This window comes from Notamacropus eugenii, chromosome 1, assembly GCF_028372415.1.
Source record: "Notamacropus eugenii isolate mMacEug1 chromosome 1, mMacEug1.pri_v2, whole genome shotgun sequence".
Classification (NCBI taxonomy): domain Eukaryota; kingdom Metazoa; phylum Chordata; class Mammalia; order Diprotodontia; family Macropodidae; genus Notamacropus; species Notamacropus eugenii.
Genome location: NC_092872.1, coordinates 68525731 through 68546775, shown reverse-complemented (window position 1 = coordinate 68546775; position 21045 = coordinate 68525731). Strand labels below are relative to the sequence as shown.

General features: G+C 36.9%; 1 long non-coding RNA gene across 1 annotated transcript in view; it reads right to left on the bottom strand.

The window, feature by feature from the left end:
- LOC140501447 (uncharacterized) overlaps nucleotides 1-19049 on the bottom strand; it is an 83249-nt gene extending 64200 nt beyond the window's left edge. The window contains exon 1 of the long non-coding RNA XR_011966183.1: nucleotides 18993-19049. This is a non-coding gene — a long non-coding RNA (uncharacterized lncRNA). The remainder of the gene's footprint in view (nucleotides 1-18992) is intronic.
- Between the last annotated feature and the right edge of the window lie 1996 nt (nucleotides 19050-21045).

Sequence of the window (21045 nt, the reverse complement as noted above, 5' to 3'; positions counted from 1 at the left end):
TTCCAAATTATTACAGTGATTTGCATTTTATAAAATGCTTCCACATCTATTAATGCATGCATCTCCTCTGTATTAGAAAGTGTTTTAGATTCTAAGTCAGTAGACAGAGGTCTCTGTCTCAGCTCCAAAACTTACTAAGTTGTAGTTGTGGGTATGTGCAAGTCATTTGACTTCTACAAGGATCAGTTTTCTCATCTGCAAAATAAAGAAAATTATATTTGTATTACCTATGTTCTTATGGGAAATGCATTTTATGAACCTAAATTGACGCTATAAATGTGAATTATTATTGATCTTCAGTAACAATTATCTGAGTTAAGTGGAACAAAAAAGTGATAGCATCAAGAATCAAACAAGTCAACAAGCATTTATTAAGCACCTACTATGTTCCATGGCCCATCCTATATGCTAGAAATGCAAAAAGAGGCAATTTTTTAAAAAGAACTTAAAACCTTCTGATGTTCTGATGCCACATCCAGTGTTACTTTCACTATTACTCTGTCTTTTAATGAGACTTGTAAAGCACTTAGCTTAATGTCTGGCACACAGTAGGTGTTTAATAGATGCTTGTTCCATTCTTCTTTTCCCTTTTTAAGTAGTATTCTTTTTTTAAAAAATTTTCATAGTGTTATGTTCCCCCAATGTCTTGTAAAGATCATTTTAGCATTCATTTTTTAAATTTGAGTTCCAAATTTTCTCTCTCCCTTCCTCTCTAAGAAGATAAGAAGTTTGATATAGAATCTGTACATGTGATCATGTAAAACATGTTTCTATATTATTCATGTTGTGAAAGAAGAAATAGATCAAAAGAAAAAAATAGTATTCTTCAACCTGCTTTCAAACTCTATCAGTTCTTTCTCTGCATGTGGATAGGATTTTTCATCACAAGTCCTTTGGAATTGTCTGGAATCACTGTATTGCTGAGAATAGCAAAGTCATTCATAGATGCTCATCATACAACACTGATGTTACTGTGTACAATGTTTTCTTGAATCTGCTCACTTCACTTTGCATCAGTTCACGTAAGTCTTTCCAAGTTTTTCTGAAACCTGTCTGCTCATCATTTTTTATAGCACAACTCTATTACATTCACCTACCACAACTGATTCAGTCTTTGCCCGATTGATGAGCATCCCTTCAATTCCCAACTCTTTGCCACCACAAAAGGCTTACTATTAACATGTTTTTTCAATTAAGTCCTTTTCCCCTTTTTAATCACTTTGGGATACAGATCTAGTAGTGGTATTATTGTATCAAAGGATATGCACAGTCTGATTACTTTGGGCAAGAGTAAACTGCTCTTGAGAATGACTGGATCAGTTCACAACTTCAATGGTGCATGGGTGGTCCAATATTCCCACATTCCCTCTAACATTTATCATTTTCCTTTTCTGTCATATTAGCCAATCTGATAAGTGTGAAGTGATATCTTTGAGTTGTTTTAATTTGCATTTCTCTAATCTTAGAGCATTTTTTCATATGATTTCATATCTTTGATTTCTTTGTTTGAAAACCACCTGTTTATATCCTTTGATCATTTATCAATTGAGGAATGACTTGTATTCTTTTAAATTTGACTCAATTCTCTGTATATTTTATAAATGAGGCCTACTTTGTATAAAATAGATACTTGGTGAAAATTGTTTCCCAGCTTTTTGCTTTCCTTCTGATCTTGAATGCAGGGGTTTTGTTTGTGCAAAACTTTTTTAATTTAATATAATCAAAATTGTCTCATAATGCTCTCTACCTCTTGTTTGGTTATAAATTCTTCCTTTCTCCATATACCTTGCTTTCCCAATTTGCTTATGGTATCACCTTTTATATCTAAATCATATACCCATTTTGACTTTATCTTGGTACATGGTATAAGATGTTGGTCTATACCTAGTTCTGACCTACTGTTTTCCAGTTTTTCCATGAGTTTTTGTCAAATAGTGAATTCTTGTCCCAAAAGCTGGGGTCTTTGAGTTTATCAAATACAAAGATTACTGTGGTTATTTACTACTGAGTCTTGTGTACCTAATCTATTCCACTGATCCACCACTCTATTTCTTAGCCAGTACCAGATAGTTTTGGTGATTACTGCCTTATTATAGCTTGAGATCTGGTAAAGCTAGACCATCTTCCTTTGCACTTTTTTCATTAAAAAACTAGAACCCAATTAATCTGTTCTTTCTATATTTTATTGATTTGAGAATTTAGAGATATAAATTTTCCCCTAAGTACTGATTTGGCTGCATACCATAAATTTTGGTATGGTGTCTCAATGTTTTCATTCTCCTTAGTAAAATTATTGATTGTTTCCATGATTCATTCTTTGATCCACTTATTCTTTAGGATTAGATTATTTAGTTTCCAATACAATTTAATCATTTTACTGCCCTTTATTGAATATAATTTTATTGAATTATTATCTGGATAGGATTCATTTAATATTTCTGCTTTTCTACATTTGATTGTGAGGTTTTTAAGCACTAATACCTAGTCATATTTTGTGTAGGTGCCATGTACCACTGAGAAAAAGGAATGTTCTTTTCTATGCCCACTGAATTTTCTCCAGAGATGTGATATCTAACTTTTCTAAAATTCTACGCATCTCTTTAACTTCTTATATATTTTGTGATTAGATTTATCTAGTTCTGAGAGGGGAATTTGAGGTCCACAATGGGTATAGTTTTACTCTCTATTTCCTCTTGTAACTCATCTAGCTTCTGCTTTAAGAATTTGGATGCTATACCACTTGGAATATATGTTTAATATTGATATTACATCATCTATGTTATCTTTTAGCAAAATGTAGTTTCCTTCCTTATCTCTTTTAATTAGATCCATTTTTATTTTGCTTTGTCTGAGATCAGGATTCCTACCCCTGCTTTTTTTTATTTCACCTGAAGCATAATATATTGTGCTCCAATAATATATTGTGCTTTTCCCTTCACTCCAATAATATATTGTGCTTTTACCTTTACTCTGTATGTGTATCTCTCTGTGTCAAGTATGTTTCTTGTAAACAACATATTGTAGGACTCTGGTTTTTAATCCACTCTGCTATCTGCTTCCATTATATGGGAGAGTTCACCCACATTCACAGTTATGATTACTGTATTTCCCTCCAACCTCTATTTCTTCTTATCATATTCTCCTTCCTCTCCTTTCACATTGCTTCTAGTCACCAATGTTTTGCTTCTGACCACTGCCTTCCACAATCTGCCCTCCCTTCTCTCAATCCCTTCCCCTTTTTTTAGCCCACTCCTCTTCTACTTTTCTATAGGGTAATGTACATTTCTATACCCAACTAGGTGTGCATGTCGCTCCTTCTTTGAGACAATTCCAATGAGTGTTAGGTTCAAGTGATGTCCACCACCGTCTTCCCCTCCACTGTAATAGGTCTTTCATGTCTCTTCATGTGAGATAATTTACCCAATTCTACCTCTGCTCCCAGTGTAATCCTCTGTCTCACCCTTTAATTTTTTATATCATCCCATTCCTTTCCACCTCCTACACTCTCATACTCTGCACATGTATACTCCTAAGTATCATCATTTATAAGTATCATCTTCCTGTGTAGGGATGGAAACAGTTTAGTCTTACTGAATCCCTTATGTTTTCTTTTCCTTTTTTTTCTTTTTATGCTTCTCTTGAATCTTGTATTTGAAAATCAAATTTCTGTTCAGCTCTGGTCTTTTCACCAGGAATGCTTGGAAGTCTTCTATTTCATTGAAGGACCATTTTTCCCCCTGGTGGATTAAGCTCAATTTTGCTAGGTAGATGATTCCTGGTTGTAATCCTAGTTCCTTTGCCTTCTGGAATCTCATATCCCATGCTCTCCAATTCTTTAATGTAGAAGTTGTTAAATCCTATATAATCCTGCCTGTGGCTCCATGATACTTGAATTTTTTCTTGCTTTCTATTTGGAATATTTTCTCCTTGATCTATAAGTTCTGGAACTTGGCTATAATGTTCCTGGGAATTTTCATTTTGTGATCTCTTTTGAGAAGTGACTGGTGGATTCTTTTGATGTCTATTTTACCCTCTGGTTCTAGAATATCAGGGCAGTTTTCCTTGATAATTTACCAAAGCTTAATGTCCAGGTCCCTTTTTTGGTCATGGCTTTCAGTAGTCTAATAAGTCTTAAATTACTTCTCTTGTATCTGTTTTCCAGGTCACTTGTTTTTCCAAAAAGATATTTCACATTTTCTTCTATTTTTTCCATTCTTTTTATTTTGATTGATGGATTCTTGTTGTCTAATAGAGTCATTAGGTTCCACTTGTCCAAGTCTTCATTTTAAGTAATTTTCTTTACTGGATTTTTGTACTTTTTTCCATTTGATCAATGTTGCTTTTTAAGGAATTCTTTTCTTCAGTAAAATTTTGCATCTATTTTCCCCCATTTTTGTGACTGATTTATTAAGCTGTTGACTCTTTCTTCATGATTACCTTTCATCATTCTCATTTCTTTTTCCAATTTTTCTTCTAACCTCACTAAATTGACTTTTAAAATGCTTTTTGAGATCTTCTAAGAGTTCTCTTTGGGTCCAAGATTAATTCACATTTTTTTTCTTTAATGCTTTGCATGCAGGCATTTTCACATTGTTGTCCTCTTCTAAGTTTGTGTTTTGTTCTTGCCTATCACCATAATAATTTTCTATACTCAGGTTCTTTTCTGTTTTTTTCTCATTTCCACCCATTTTGTTACTTTTAAAGTTGACATCTGCTCTTATGGTGGAGGGGATATTGTCCCAATCTTCTTGTACTACAGGCTACAGGCCAGGGCTGCTTGCCTGATGATGCACAGGTGCTCACTTGGCACTGCCCTGGTGTTGCAAAAGACTTGGTTGCTGGCCTGGTTCTGTGCTGGGACTGCAGGAAGCCTAACAACTCACTTGGTGCTTTGCTGGAAATTTCAGTGGACCTGGTACTGTGGTAGGGCTGTGTGGGTCCTGGTCACTTATCTGGTACTGCATTGGGGTCTATGTGGGACCTGTTTCTGTGCTGGGGCCCACAGTGGACCTGCTGCTATGTTGGACCATTGAAGGTGGGGTGGTCTGGTCACTCACCTGCTGCCCCAGGACCTGTCTTGATCACTGACCTAACCTTGGGTTCAGGGCTTCCTGCTGTCTTGCTAGGGCATGGCTTGTTGCTGGCTTACCTGGACACTGTCTACTCTGGATTGTGTTCCCCTCTTACCTGAGGAGAAAAGACCTTTTCTTCTGACATTCTGAGTTGTATTGGACTGGAAAATTGTTTCACCCTGCCTTTTTGTTGGTTCTGCCATTCCAGAATTTGTTTTGAGGGGTTATTTTATAGTTGTTTAGAGACGAATTTGAAAGAATTCAGGGGATTTCCTGCATAATTCCACCATCTTGGCTCACAGAGGTATTATATAGTATTCTCAAAGGAATAAGTCAAATGCTCATCTGTGTATATGCTTGCAAAATATAATACCTATGTTTTCTAAATTGAGTCTTCAACTCTTGTGGCTTCCACCTCCAGTTTCTAAATGTGCCATCCTGTCTCTGTAGGTCAGGCAGCAATTGTAGAACTACTAGGAGACTTTCCATGGAACAGCACAGGCTGCATTAGAAATGACCTGGAGATAGTTAAGGAACAGTACATAAGCTAATTGGTCATGAAGAATAAGAGATTTATAGGCTTGTTAAAGTACATTGCCTTGTTCCTCATTCTTACTGTTATAAAATCTTTATTTGGCTGCAATGTCTGCTCCCCAAAGTCACAGAAGTATATTTTAATTAAACTAAGGGCAGCGAACAATATAGAACCAAATAAACAGTTTAATTACAATTTTCCTGTGCATTTGAGTACATTAGTGTCAAATAACAACCTTCAATATATGCAGAGAACAGCCAAAGTAGCTGGCTGCTCTTTCCTCCATCTACCTTGAGTATATCTAGGAAAGTTCTTACAATTTCATGTCTATATTTTTATGTTTATTGAGCAATAACATTGCAAAACACTATGGAGTAAGTTATACACTTCAGGAAGTTGTAATAATCTTCCCTTTCAAGTTTTTGATGATCCTATCTAGGGTTGGCCATTTGTGAAACCAGAGTACATGTTCACATACAAAGTGTGAATTGAGTGGTATAATAAAAAGTCCCCCTACTGCTCCAGTTTTGTTCAGTCATTTCAATAATGTCTGACTCTTCATGATCCCATTTGGGGTTTTCTTGGCAAAGATACTAGAGTGGTTTGCCATTTCCTTCACCAGCTCATTTTACAGATGAGGAAACTGAGATAAATAGCGTTAAGTGACTTGTCCAAGGCCACACAGCTAGTAAGTGTTTGAGGCCAGATTTCAGCTCAAGAATATGAGCCTTCCTGACTCGAGACTTAACACTCTCTTCACTGCACCACCTAGCTGCCCCCTGCCTTACTGTACATGTTATCATGGTAATATAAAGTATTTTTTCTCAGGGTTAGGTAACCAGAAACATGGCACACAGGGCATAAATACTTAATACACACTATTTTTGGTCCACACCAGTGATTTCACTGGAATCATGAATTAATAGTGAGGAAATTCCTTCTACCAATGTAGAGGAGCCATTGTCTATAGATGTAAGTAATCCATGTTAGCATGAGTCTGTTTTTCTGAATAATCATGATGTTTCCTCAGGTTGCAAATCGCTGTCTTCTGTGGCATTCATGTCTTAATTTGAGGCAGTTATGACATAATGGATAGAGATCTGATTTCAGAGAGAAAGTCATGAGTTCAAGTCCTACCTCTGACATACACTAGCTGTATGGGCAGGAATTTAACATCTCAATGTCTCAAATAATATTCTGAGACTAAGCTGTGGAGGAGATACCCATCCCCATCGATGGAGAGAGTTCCCTGAACAGATGAAATCGCAGATCTAATCCAAAAAATACTTTAAATTTTAAGTTAGGAGTTTTTAACTTATTTTGTTTTATGGACCCCAATAGCAGTTTGGTAAAGCCTATGGACCCCTTCTCAGAATATTTTTTTAGCAGTTAGGAGTCCCTGAATTTATTTTATTAATTTATTTCAATTTGCAGAATAAAATAAACATTTCCATAACACAGTATAACAAAAATATAATCATACATGAAATTGCAAATCATTTATGTACAATTTGCTATCCCTTTTAAATATATAGTAAAGTTATCACATAGCATTTTTCTTCCCTCTTCCCCCCATACTACAGATAGCTACCATTAGACACTATATATATACATATATATGTAAAATTATTCTATAAATACTCTTATTTATCAGTTATTTCTCTGGAGATGGCATCTTTCTTCATATATCCTTTATATTTAATTTGGGTATTTTTAATAATCAAAATGACTTGTTTGTTCAAAAAATATTTTTAAATATATAAAGTAGAGCTATAAAAGAAACCAATTATTCTGAAATATAGTTATCAAACTATTTTTAAGACGAGTTCACAGACCTCAGGTTAAGGACCCTTATTTAAATATTTACTGACTTCGGTCATTCAGTAAATATTTGCAAAAATATGAAATATGAAAATATAGGACATTCTTCATATTCTGTAAAGATATACCTCTCACTATTCTGTGACTGGGAATCAGAACTGATATAAAATCTAGGAGATAAATATGGTCATCATATTTAAAGATCATTTAATAAAACATTAGGCTATCGGTAAGACCCTGGAAAGAATCCACTTGCTAAATGAGCTATAAGAGAAAACTACCCACAGTCAGGTAATTCCTATCATAAACTTGATGAGAAAATAACACAGACTTAACCACTTAATCTTTTCAGTAGCTAATCATCGGCATGGAGAAGAAGCTCTATTTTCATAAACCTGTTGTAATGGTGTCTTTTTGTTTTTGAGTTTCTTTTTAGGATCCAGAAGGAGATGGATGACATATAGACTCTGTAAACCAATGACTAATTGCCACTGGAACCTGGTACTTTGAAGTAACTGATGAAAAGCAACCTAAGCATGACTTCCTCTTTCTTGATTTTTTTCCCTTTGTTTTTCCTTTTTTAAAAACTTTTGCTGATTTTAAGTGGGAATGTAAAACACTGGTGAGGCAGAAAACAACCCATCAGGAGAGAAGCATGCCCAGGCTGCTTAGGATAAATACTTACAAACCAGAACACAACACAGTTGGAACCAAAAGAAACTGGGGTAAGAAGCAAGTATGAGATAGTGAAGTCAGAGAAAACTGGAAATTGACAGCTCTAAGAAGATACCTTGGAATTAACCAGTTTGAGGGTTGGAAAATGATAAGAAGAGGAAAAGCACAGGAGGTATGGCTATTCTTGGAAAATTTATCCAGGATTCTCATTAAAATAAAAGCAACTATAATCTCGTATGACAACAAACTGACCACTTTGTCCTTGTAGTCTACCTAAAAGCAATGTTTCTAGCTGAAAGAAAAATTTTAAACACTGTAGTCACAATAAATCAACCTGCCACCCTTTCTACTTGTCTAATTAGCTGTCTCAAGGGCTAGAAATGCTGTTTGGGGAAGAATAAAAATACAGTGCAAACAAGATTTAAACAATATAGATCTGAGTGCTGAATTGCATGAGGGAAAAAATGCCAGCTTTCAGGTAGACGTCATTTTAAAAACCACATTACAATTGTGATGACCAGGACAAGAGCAGGTTCTCTATCCTCTGCCATGAACAAAAAGAAACAAAAGGTGCATCTTTATAGTACATAGAGCAACACTTAGATGGAAAATCTACTTTGAAAAGATTATAATAATAATAGCTAATATTTATATAGCACTTATGATGTGCCACTTCATTTGCTAAGCACTTTAAAATTATCATCTCATTTGATCCTTACATCAACTCTGGGAGGTAGGTACTATTAGTATTCCCATTTTACAGATGAGGAAACTGAGGCACAGAGAGGTTAAATGATTTGCCCTGAGTCACTCAGCTAGTAAGTGTCTCAGACCAGATTTGAACTTTCAGGTTTTCCTGACTCCAGGCCCAGCACTTTATCCACTGGCTACCTCTCCACCTTCACATTCTCCAGAGGGCTCTATCTAGTCCTGATTTTCCAAAATTAGAATTGTAATCCTTAGGCTTGAAGCTTCTATTCCTGGTTGAAATATAAATACCCCAGAGATAAGCAACATATTGGCCTAATCAACTATGAGCTGCTTATACCTTAGTAATAACTAGTTTACTCCACCACAGTTCCAGGCCTCATTGTGGGACATGGAGGTGATCTTGGGTTTTGAAAGGTTTTGCCAGAAGAGAAGAGGCTCTGTCAGGCACCATTAAGCTGGAAAGGCATTGAGTTTGGTCTAGCAAAAGAATGTATGTCTTTTCAAGGAAAACGAGCCAGCCCAAGATTAGAAAGGCTCACCACTAGAAAGCTAACAGCCAGGGGATGAATTTCTTCTGCTACAGCAATTCATGAAGACTGTCTAATAAGGTGGAAAGGAGTTGTGATCTGCATCAGTGAAAGGAGTACTCACACCAATGAAATCATTGATCCCTGAGGCATTGAAGGAAATGTGAGGAAGGTTTCAGATCTCTCTAGGAGAATGCATAGAGAGAGAATGTGTGTATACATATATATGCATGTATGTATATCTTTTTATATGTGCATATACATATACAAATATACATGTGCCCATATATACATATATACACACATATGCATACATATATATATATATATATATATATATATATAGACACAGAGAGAGAGAGAGTGTGTATATCATGATATCATGGTACTAAAGGCCTGAGAAATGAGGAAAGGGGGCCACCACTGAGAGTTGTCTTTGGATCCCCGGAACCATTCACAGAATCTGGCACATACCTGTTGCTTAACAAATGTATGTTGATGGATTGATCATAAAAGAGAATAGTAAGTGGGGAAGCGACAGTTAAGAGCATTGAAATCGCAATTTGGCTACAAAATATTTCCTACGGGCCTTTCTCCAGTAATTTTGTTTCATTTTTTTCACGAATTCTATTTTTCACTTGGAAATCATATCATCTTCCCAATGTAACATTTTCAACTTTATTAAATTTAAATAATGTTTATTTGAGTGCCTGCCCTCATGACAAGGCCCTTTGCTATACACTGAGGGAGCTATAAAGATAAATAAGGCACGGTCTCAAGGAACTTATGGTCTAGTAGGACAATAAGATAGGAATTCAAATAATTATAGCACAAAGTGGAACATAATGAGAGGTAGAAAATAGATCTCTGTTCAATTTTTAAATAATATTTAATTTTTTAAAAAATTTAAAAGCTAAAAAGAATGTCATGAGAAGTACAAAGTCCCAAGGAAGATCAGAGGAAAAAGAGATCCTTTCTGACTGGGGGGAGGGTAATTAGAGAAGATTTTTTGGAAGAAGGGACATTTGATCTGAGCCTTGAAGGGCTATATAGGAATCCAATAGGGGGAAAAAAGTAAGGAAGAGGGGAAAGTGGCAATGCAGATTATATTCCAGGAACATAAGGAACTGTTATCAACAAAGGAACAGAGGTGAGAAATCAGGTTGTACTTTCAGTACAAAGACTTTCCAGACTCCCTCCTATCCAGATCTTCTGTCTCTTCCTCTTTCTGTTTCTCCGTCTCTTTTATTGTCTTTCTCCTCTCCCTGTCTCTCTCTGTCTATCTCTCTCTCCTCTCTCTGTCTCTCCATGGCTATCTCTCTCTCCTCTTTCTATCTCTATGTGCCCCTCTCTTCTTTCTGCCTCTGTCTCTCCATCTATATCTATCTCTGTCTCTGTCCTCTCTATGTCTTTATGTCTATCTCTCTCTTCTGTCTCTCTGCCTGTCTGTCTCTCTCCTACCTCTCTGCTCTCTGTCTATCTCATTTAGTAGTTTAAATTTCTTTGTATATACCTTACACTGAGTTTCTCTTACACACACACACACACCAGTAGAATATAAGCTCTTTAAGGGCAGAAATCGTTTTTGCTTTGTCTTTTTTGTTTCTAGAATAGAGCTTTTTATATAATAGGTACTTCATAAATGTTTGTTGCATTGCGCTGAATTTCAATCAAACAACTTTTCTGAAGGATTACAAATAACAAAGTTTATAGTTGCACAAGGTATATGAAGGTGAATAAAGTACATATGAGACTGGAAAGGAGACAGAAGGAGCCCGATTGCAGGGAACCTGAATATTAGGCTTAGCCACTTGAATTTTATTTTCTAGGCAATGGAGAATCAATCAAATTTTGTGAGCACTGGAGTGATATGACTGAGGATGTGCATGAGAAAGATTCATCTCAAAGCAGCATGTAAAGTGGATTGGAGGGGATGGGGTAGAAAGGCTAAAAGAAAGCTGTTGTAATAATCAAATGAAAGGTAATGAGATCCTGAAACGGAACTGTAGCAGTGGGAATGGAAAAGATGGAAGAAAAAGATATTGCCTAAGTAGAATCAGTCAGACTGGTCAACTGGTTGGGTGTGGGGACTAAGACAGCACCTAGATCTGGAGTCAGGAAGACCCGAGTTCAAATCCTACTTCAGACACTTACTAGATACGTGACCCTGGGCAAGTGACCCCACCTCTGCCAGCCTCAGTTTCCCTATCCATGACATCTATTCCCCAAATCTGTTGTGAGGATCAAACAAGATAATTTCAAAATTCTTTGCCAAAAGTAAAATGCTATATAAATGCTAGCTATTGTAATTATTATTAGATGACACTGTACTGATTGCGTCAAGCCCTGAAATATTATGGAACCTTCTAAACAAGTTCTGTAATCATTCAAAAGCATTCAGCTTAACTATCTTCACGGGAAAAAATGTCTGTTATCCGAGGTAACAGGCAGTTTGACTGACAACCTAGAGAGTTAGTCCATCCATGTACACATTTACATATACACATACAAATACACACATATGTATATAAATGCGTGTGTGTATACATATATGATAGATATCTATATCTATCTACATGTATGTGTGTATATATAGATATACACCTTAGACTATGCAAATAACCAATGAGCTGGGCCCAGAAGTAAAGAGGAGGAGAAATGGTTAGATTGTCTTGGGATATTCTGCATGTTTTGTATGACTCTAAGCTTCTCCCTGAAACAAAGACCCTTCTTTAACAATAATATTCCTCTGATGATATATGACTCCAAGTCATGGAACAATACAGACACCAAAAAATGAAGTTAAGGTTCATGCAAAGGACAATGGAGAGGGGCATGGTGCGGCAAGATTGAGCTGCAACATATCGCCAACCAGAAATTAAGCAAACAGTGTAAAGGATGTTGTCAGAGGAATTGATTCATAAGTGCTAGAACATATATTAAAATTTGTATTGTCAGGAAAGATTCTGGATGCCAGTAAAAAAATAAATTTGGGAACAATTTTAGGACTCTAGGTATTAGTATGGCAAATAGGTATGACTGTCAAACAATAGATTACAGGCATAAAACATCTTAATGAGAAAAAGAATTACAGAAATTTGAGGAATAGCTGTTAGTGTGCAGATTTTTTACTAACTTTTAAAGAACAAATCTCTGCATAGTGTGCATGTTGTACTATATACGATGTCATTATAGATTAAAATGTACCATATATTTGTTATATATATATATATATATATATATATATATATATAAATTCAGAGTGGTACACAGCCTGCACATTGTGCCTGGAAACCAGAGTTGAGGACAAATAAAGCCTGTTCCCCAATCAAACTCATCTCCAAGTCTCTAGGCTCCACTGCCTATTCCCAGGCACCATCTTATCTTCCTCCCCCTCTGATCACTTTCTGTCTCTCCTCTTCTTGTTTTCCATGATTTTTCCCATAAAAAAACTGGTAATGATTCAAGTCAATTCAATTCAACAGAAACTTATTCAATACCTACTGATATGCCAGGCACTGTCCTAGAAACTAGAGACACAAAGACAAAAATCAAGCAATCCCTACCCTCATGGAGCTTACCTTCTATTGGGGGAAACAACAGATAGAAAAACTGATGAATAGATAGACAGATAGATAGTAACAGAATGATAAAAAGATATAGATAGAGACAGATGATAGATAGAGATAGATACAGGAGATAAACAGATTGATATTAAGATAGATTAACAGAAGGATGAACAGAATAGAGAGATATATAAAGTAACTGAAGAGGGAGAGAGACAGTAGTAACTGGGGAGCATTAGAATAGAGTTCCTGTAGGAGATGGCAATTAAACTGAGCTTTTAAGGATGCTAAGGAATTTTATAAGGCAGCAGTAAGGAAGGATTGCCTTGCCTTGGGGGATAGTCAATGCAGGAAACAATGTCATATATGGGGTAAAGAAAGGAGGGCAGCTTGGCTTGTTTGCATGAAAATAGATTGTGCTATAAGTCTAGAAAGGTATACTGGAATCAGATTAGGAAGAGCTCTAAAAGTCAAACAGAGGGGTTTAGTTTACATTTTATCTTAGAGATAAGAGAATGCCATTAGGTCTTCATGAACTATGAGTGATATGTCAGCTTCAATAATAATCAATTTTTCAACCTGTGGAGGCTAGATTATAAAAGGAAGAAACTAGAGGCTGGGAGACCAATATTGCAATATTTCAGACAAGAGGTAATAAAGTCTTGAACTAGGGTAGCAACCCTAGGAGTGAAAAAGGGAGTCTATTGATTTTCATATATATTTATATGTGTATGCATGTATGTACATATATAGAGAGATACATACACACATATATGTGTAAAAGTTATATTTATGTATATATATATATATATACATATATTGATGTGTATATATATATATATATATTTATCAATATATCAATAAAACTTGGAAAGTGATCGGATGTGAAGGGTGAGTGAGAATGAAGAGTGGAAAATGACTCTAAGGTTTCAAATGTGAGTGCCTGGCAATATCACAGGAAATATGTATGTTCGTAAGCAGGTAGAGATTAGAAGAACTATAGAGTTGTGTTTTGGAATTGTTGAGTTTAAGATGTCTATACGACATCCAACAAGCAAGTGGCAATGCAGAAAAGGTAGAGTGCTTGAATGCGAGTCTGAACAAAATAGATTTCTGATCTCTCTACAACTTAGTTTCTTTGTGGTTGATGCCTTGAACATAGGAAAGCAAAGCAACATCAACATTAATGCAACATAAATAAAAAGATGAATACAACAGATGCCTCTAGGCAACTCACCCAGACACAGCCTCATGGCTATCTTGCCTAAACAGGCAGAAGAATATATTGAGACAAAAGGGCAACCTCCCATGGGATCTCTGTACCTTCCAAAAACACTGCCTAACTGCCACGACATGACATACTACACGACCCCTTCCCTTCTCTGTCTGCACTAAATGTTTTGTATCCACAGAATCATAATAAACTGATCTCAAATATCATCCATGACTACAATGTTTTTCTCTACTCAAGCATGGTGGATTCATGCAGCCTTGGCAGGATGAAATGCATTAGATATTATTGGATAATATTGAAAAATGTACATGTATACATGCATGTGTGTGTGCATGCATGTGTATATGTGTGTGTGTATGTATAGAAGAGAGGCAAGAGAGAGAAAGAGAAGGAATGGATAAAGTACTGAATCTGGAATCAGGAAAACCCAAATGTAAATTGGTCTTAAGCATTTACTAGTTGTATGACTCTGGGCAAGTCACTTAATCTGTTTGCTTCAGTTTCTTAACCTATAAAATGGACATAATAATAATAGTACCTACCTCCCAGGGTTGTAGTGAGAATCAAATCAGATCACAATTAGCACAGTGTCTGGCACAGCAAGTACTAGATAAGTGTTAGATATTAATATTATAGATATCAGAAAACCATTTATCAGTATGTGTTTTCATGGCCAAAGCTGAACCTGATTTCTACATGCCTCTGTGATTCCATGATACGTCTTTCCTTTCCATGCTAACTACACTTTCTCAGATACTAGAAGAGAAGAATGTCTTCAAGAGGGATTGGGGGGATGGAGGGATAGGAAGGAAAAGTGTAGCCAGGAGACTCAAGAAAGGAACTCTGATAGAATAGTCATAATTGACTGTGTAATTGCAATTGAGATAATACATGTAAAGTACTTTGCAAACTTTAAGGTGCTAGATATAAGTGCTAGTTATTAATATTAATACTGTTGTTATTGTTATAAGAAAGAAAAGGAGTAGAGGGTGTCTAAAGAGTCTGAAGAGTAATGTGACTTCTTCAAGGGACTCAGATTTGGATATAGAAAATATGCTGCATTTGGAATGAAATTGTATGCAGATTCTGCTACTTCCTATCTGTGTGACCTTAGACCAGTCCCTTACTTTCTGTGAGTCTCAGCTCCACATTTGCAAAATGAGCAAGTTGGACTAGATGACTTCTAAGGACCCTTCCAGCTCTAAATATCTTGGATGAATCTATGATCAATGATCCATGATTGATGATCTCTGCCCTTATGTACTTGAGATGGAAGTGAAGGCAAGTAACCACTGACGAAGATAAAAGTGTGAATATGGACAGAGAGAATGAGGTTTAAGCATAATAGGACTGAGACTTGTAAATACTGCTCAAAACGAGAGTTTTTTATGCTACATTGGGGACAAGAGATCAATGATTGGCAGGACTTTTCCTTAGGGTAGATGGGAAAAAATCATGCCACAATATCACAGATTTAGGGACATTGGAAATCATCTAGTCCAAGCCTCTCTTTTTAAAGATGAGGAGCTGATTCTAAAGAGGCTCAAATGGTTTGCCCAAGGTCATAGGGTTAGAAAATATAAAGAGGAACTAGATCAAATGAAGAAGGCTCTATTATATTCCAGGTTTGATGTAATCAGCAAAATGTCATCCGCAAATAGGAGAATCGAAAGGTACTCTCCACCTACAGTAGGGTGTCTTAACCTGAGGTCCATGAATTTGTGCTGTTTTTCTTAACATTTTGATAACTACATTTTAGGATGATTAGTTTCCTTTGTAATCCTATGTACCATTTTATGCATTTAAAAACACTGGTTATCCTTTTCACATCTCGACTTTCCCTGTCGCAGTTTTGATATATCATGGGTTGGCACAAGAAATTAAATGGGAGTTTTGTGGAAGATGCAGACATCACACAAAGGCCAGCAGATGATGCAAATTTTAGAAAAACTCAGAAATGTATAGCATATATATGTATACATATGTATATAGTATAATATCAACATATTTTATCTTTTAATGCCATAATAATTCAGACTTCTCTGATACAAAGGGAGGACCAAAAAATTTTACACGAATTTTCCAGATCATGGGGCCACCAGCATTCCTAATCCCTGTGATGTGGAAAGGCTAACTATATTCTGAAAAGGGCCCCATACTCTTCACCAGACTGAGAAAGGGTCTAGAACACACACACAAAAGGTTAAGGATCCTTGGTCTAAGGGAATTCTTCCTCTCTTAGGACTCTGTCAAACATCCTCCAGGATAATGACACATTTGGTGAGTGTGTTTCATGCACTTGAAAATAACAATGGAAAGGTCATTAAACAAGGTTATTTACATCTTTTAAGAATCTTGTGATTTGGATATATATGTGGGAGACCTCAGGCTGGAAGAAAGCCTTGAAAGCAGCATTTTGTTCCATCAATCAAATGCTTTCTTCTAGTTGACAGACGATAAGCACAATGGGATCTTGTATTCTCTGAATTTTTCAGGCATTTGTTGACTGTAAAAGAAGTGCTCTTTTTACCTCTACTGAAATTACACCTGTTTCTAAAGCTGTTATCAAAAATACCTTCAATAAGTAAGTAGATATCCTTTATGAGATTACAATTAGGAAAATAAGTATGAGGTTAAAAGTTCTTTATGTTCTCTTGACTACCTTTTTTTTCAGGACTGGGAATAGATAGTCAGAAACAAAACTGACCCTGCTTCCTTCAACAAACTTCTAGCCTACAACATTTAAAGGAAGTAAATTGCGAGCATTTAGAAAGGAAAAGAATTACTGTGAGTCCATATGGATTTTGTGAGGACTGGTCTATTGCTAGGCACTAGCTGACAGAAGTGACTACATATTTGACTACTGATTAACTCACCTAGGGACCAGGAAGTTCTCAAGTACCCAAAATTGATTTAGAAAGTTACATGTTGGCAAAAAAATGCAATTCTCTCCCATCATAGTTAGTTGAGCAAACTTCATCTAATCTATGTATGCAAAGTTAGCAAACTTTCCTATTCATAATGCCCTTAAGATTGGTGGGGGTAACTCCAACGCATCCAATGATTGGCTGCCCCTAACTTCATCCCCCATTTGGTCCCCATGAACCTGTCCACCAACAACAATCAGACATAAGGGCAGAGACCCAGAACTCTGTTCTAACGCTGGGTAGGGATTCTACTGTATGTCCATGCTATTGTTTATTCCTGACCACAAGAATGAACATGGGGGAGTGAGTTGTAAACTACTTAACCTGCAAACCTTATATTCCTTCTCATTGCCCCACCCGTGATGTCCTCAAAGCTTTACAAAGAATGACATAACCTAAGTAATGTTACTTTATTTTGTGACTGAGTTATTAGCCTAACAGCTCAGAAAAAATGTTGTAAGTCAAATGAACAAAGGTTTATTAAGAGTCTGCTATGTCCCAAGTGTTAGGGATACAAAGAAAGGTAAAAAAAGGCCTGTACCCTCAAGGAGCTCACAACAGTACAATTGGATGCTAGTAAGGTATGTGCCAAAGTCCATCATCAAGACACTTACTGGCCAGATGAAAAATTAAATCTTCAATAGTCGTATAATTATGAGGGTTCAGAACCGGTTACCCCATAATCTATGACTAATAGGCAGAGATCAGCCAGGAGGCAGTAAAGTGCCTTAGGACTCTGTTCTGGATGTTCTTCTTGTCAATATTTTCCTAAGTCACTTAAAGAAAGGCATAGATAGCGTATTATTGTATGTGGATGACAGTGAATGCACTGTAGGACAGAATGAAGTTCCAAAAAAAGATTTCAACAAACTGGGATAGCAAGCTGGAACCAATAAACTGATATTTAGCAGGAATAAAAGTGGAAGCCAACATGGGGATTTTTTAAAAAGACCAACTACACAAGAAAAGGATAGAAGAGATATGGCTAGAAAGTAGGTCATGTGAAAAGGACCCTTGGGTTTTAATGAATGCTACACCTTCAATATGGGTCAGTAGTGTGCTCTGGTAGTCAGCAGAGTTAATTCAGTATGAGGCTGTATTAACAACAGCACAGTTTCCAAAGCATTGGAGATTAGAGCCTCCCTATGCTCTGCCTTGATTGATATCAGGAGACTCATATTATATCCGTCTTGAGGAGCCAGGCTTTAGAAAGAATATTGATAAACCAATGCACATTCAGAGACTTGCAACCAGGTTGTTTAAAGTGGCCTGAAACTATACCCTAGTTAATTAAAGGAATGGCTTACCTTGGAATGTTTAGCCCAGGAAAGAAAAGACTAGATAGGACCCCTGCCTTTGAATAGCTGATGGGTTACTGAATGTAGAGAAGGAACTGGCGGTTTCTTCATTTATGCACATGAGGACCACTGAGGTGGTATTTACAAGGAGGTGTATTTCAGTTCAGCATACAAAAGAACTTCCAAGCAATTAAGTACAGCTACCCAAAAGTGAAATGGGTTGCCTCTGAGGCCAAGGAGTTCCTTGCAGCATTTGTTGTAGTTCAGTCACTTAACAGCTGTGTCTATCTCTTTGTGACCCTATTTCAGGTTTTCTTGGCAAAAATACTGGAGAGGTTTGTCGTTTCCTTCTCTAGCTCATTTTACAGATAAGGAAACTGAAGCAAACATGGTTAAGTGACTTGCCCAGGATTACACTGTCAGTAAGTATCTGAGGCCAAATTTGAATTCAGGTCTTCCTGACTCCATCCAGTGCTTTATCCACTATCCACCAGCCTTGTCACTAAGATTCTTCAACTGGAGGCAAAATGACCACTTGGTGGAAGTACTACACAGAAATGGAGTTGAAAGAATGCTGAACTTGAACGCGGGAGAGATGGGATCTAAATCTTGCCTCCTGTACTTACCAGCTGTGTGACCACAGGAAAATCACCTAACCTCTCTGAGTCTCGGTTTTGTCATCTGTAAAATAAGAAAATAACAAGTCCTAACTCATAAGGTTACTGGGAGGATCACTTGAGATACAATATCCTATACTATATAAATGTCAATTATTAGCATAATGATGATTTTTATTGGATGAGATCCATGTTTTGAACATAGGCTAGACCAATGGGGTAGGACCTTTAAAGTTCCTCCTAAAATTCTGTGTTCTCATCTCCACCTTGAGGACCCATGCTTCTCTCCTTCTAAGGGCATCTACAGCTAGTAGTCTGTTAAATGATAATCCCGAACACATCAAGAAGTTATTCCTACAGTTAGGTTCCCTACTCTCTACCATGAAGGAAGCATCCAAGATATCAGAAGTGAAGAGGAGGAAATTACATCTTTGTTGTTCATCCTTCATTCTCCAAGAGGACCAATGACCTCATGAGGGTGATGTCTTCCCTTGCAAGTGAATTGGATTTAAGTGAGTCAGAGTTGCAAAAAGTCTAAGGTTACATTTTAGACACCTAGTAAGTACTTCCTCTTCCCCCTAGATAGTACCTGGTGTAAGGGGCCACCAATAACACCCTAGAAGAATTTCAAGGCCCCCTTAGAAGGTACAACTTGCTTTTCCCAGCCCAGTTCCTTGATGAACATGGATTCCCTATAACTACCACATTGCCTTGTTGAGACATCAGGAGCTTGGACCTTTGCATAGCTCTGTTACTGCTTTTGATTCCAGCACAGAACACTTTCTGATCTCTGACCTTTTCCCCTCTGGATTTTACCTTCGTCTGTTCTGTTGCACCATGATCCATCTTGGTGGCTGACTCAGAGGTAGTGCTGATAAATATTTAATAACCAGCTCTCTGAGGAAAATGTATGACACACTTTTAAACTTAATCTACATTTTCATATTTTCCTCATTATTTCTTAAGTCCAGATAATCCACAAAACAATAAATCAAACTCTGATTTGTAGCATTTACTAATTATTCAAATATTACTTATCAATGCAGAGGTGGCTCAAGTATCCCCAAAGGTAACAACCCTTACTAACTCATGCTTATGTTGGGAAATTCATTCAATCAATCTACAACAATTTATTAAGCACTTACTGTGTGCCAGGAACTGTGATAAATGCTAGGGAAACAAAGAAAGGTAAAAATGTCCCCTGTCCTCAAGGAGCTTATATTCTAATCAGTGAGACAATGTATATATAAATAGGAACACACAAGCTACACAGAGTAGATACAAAGTAGTCAAAGAGGGGAAGGCCTCTTCTGTTCTTGAACCTCACTTTCATACTCTCTCCAGTCTTACCTGACCCTGACTACTTTGGTCAGTTTCCATCAACCTCATAAAATAATTCATTCCATCTTGCTCTTCTCCACACCTTACAATTCTCCGTAGCAGCCAAGGAACGCAAAAAAGAACAGCCATCTAACAAGGCTGCACCATGCCACTTGGTATCAGACCCATTCCAGGCACATTTCCTCTCAAAGTCTTCCTATCTTTAGGGGAAAATATGCCCTGGATTTATCTTATATAACCTGGAGGTTATATAAGGTGTCATAGATCCCAGCTTAAAGGAGGTGTCACAGGTCCCACCTGCCAGGTTCTCAGAGGGGGCGTAATGTAATAGAATGGTCGTTGTATTTGAAGTCAAAGGACCTCGGTCCAAATCGTCACACTGCATGGAGTATGATGTTGAACAAATGATGTACCCTATCGGGTCTTCATTTTTTTCATTTATTTGTAACCCCTGTTCCAAAGTCCTTTAATATGGGATTCCTTCCTTATTGGTGGAAACAAAAACCCTATCTTCACAAGGAGTGAGGCAGAGTTGGTGAGAGATCAGTTCTTAACCAGTTCCCTTTCAGGACTCCTCAATTTCACACACACCCCCCCGACCCAACCCTTTGTGAACTAGTCAAGCTTCAAATTTTCTTGGAGAATTCACTTGACTTCCAGCTTCAAGGGGGAAGACGGAAGACACTAAGCTCCCTTCAGGTGACTGAAGGAAAAGACTATG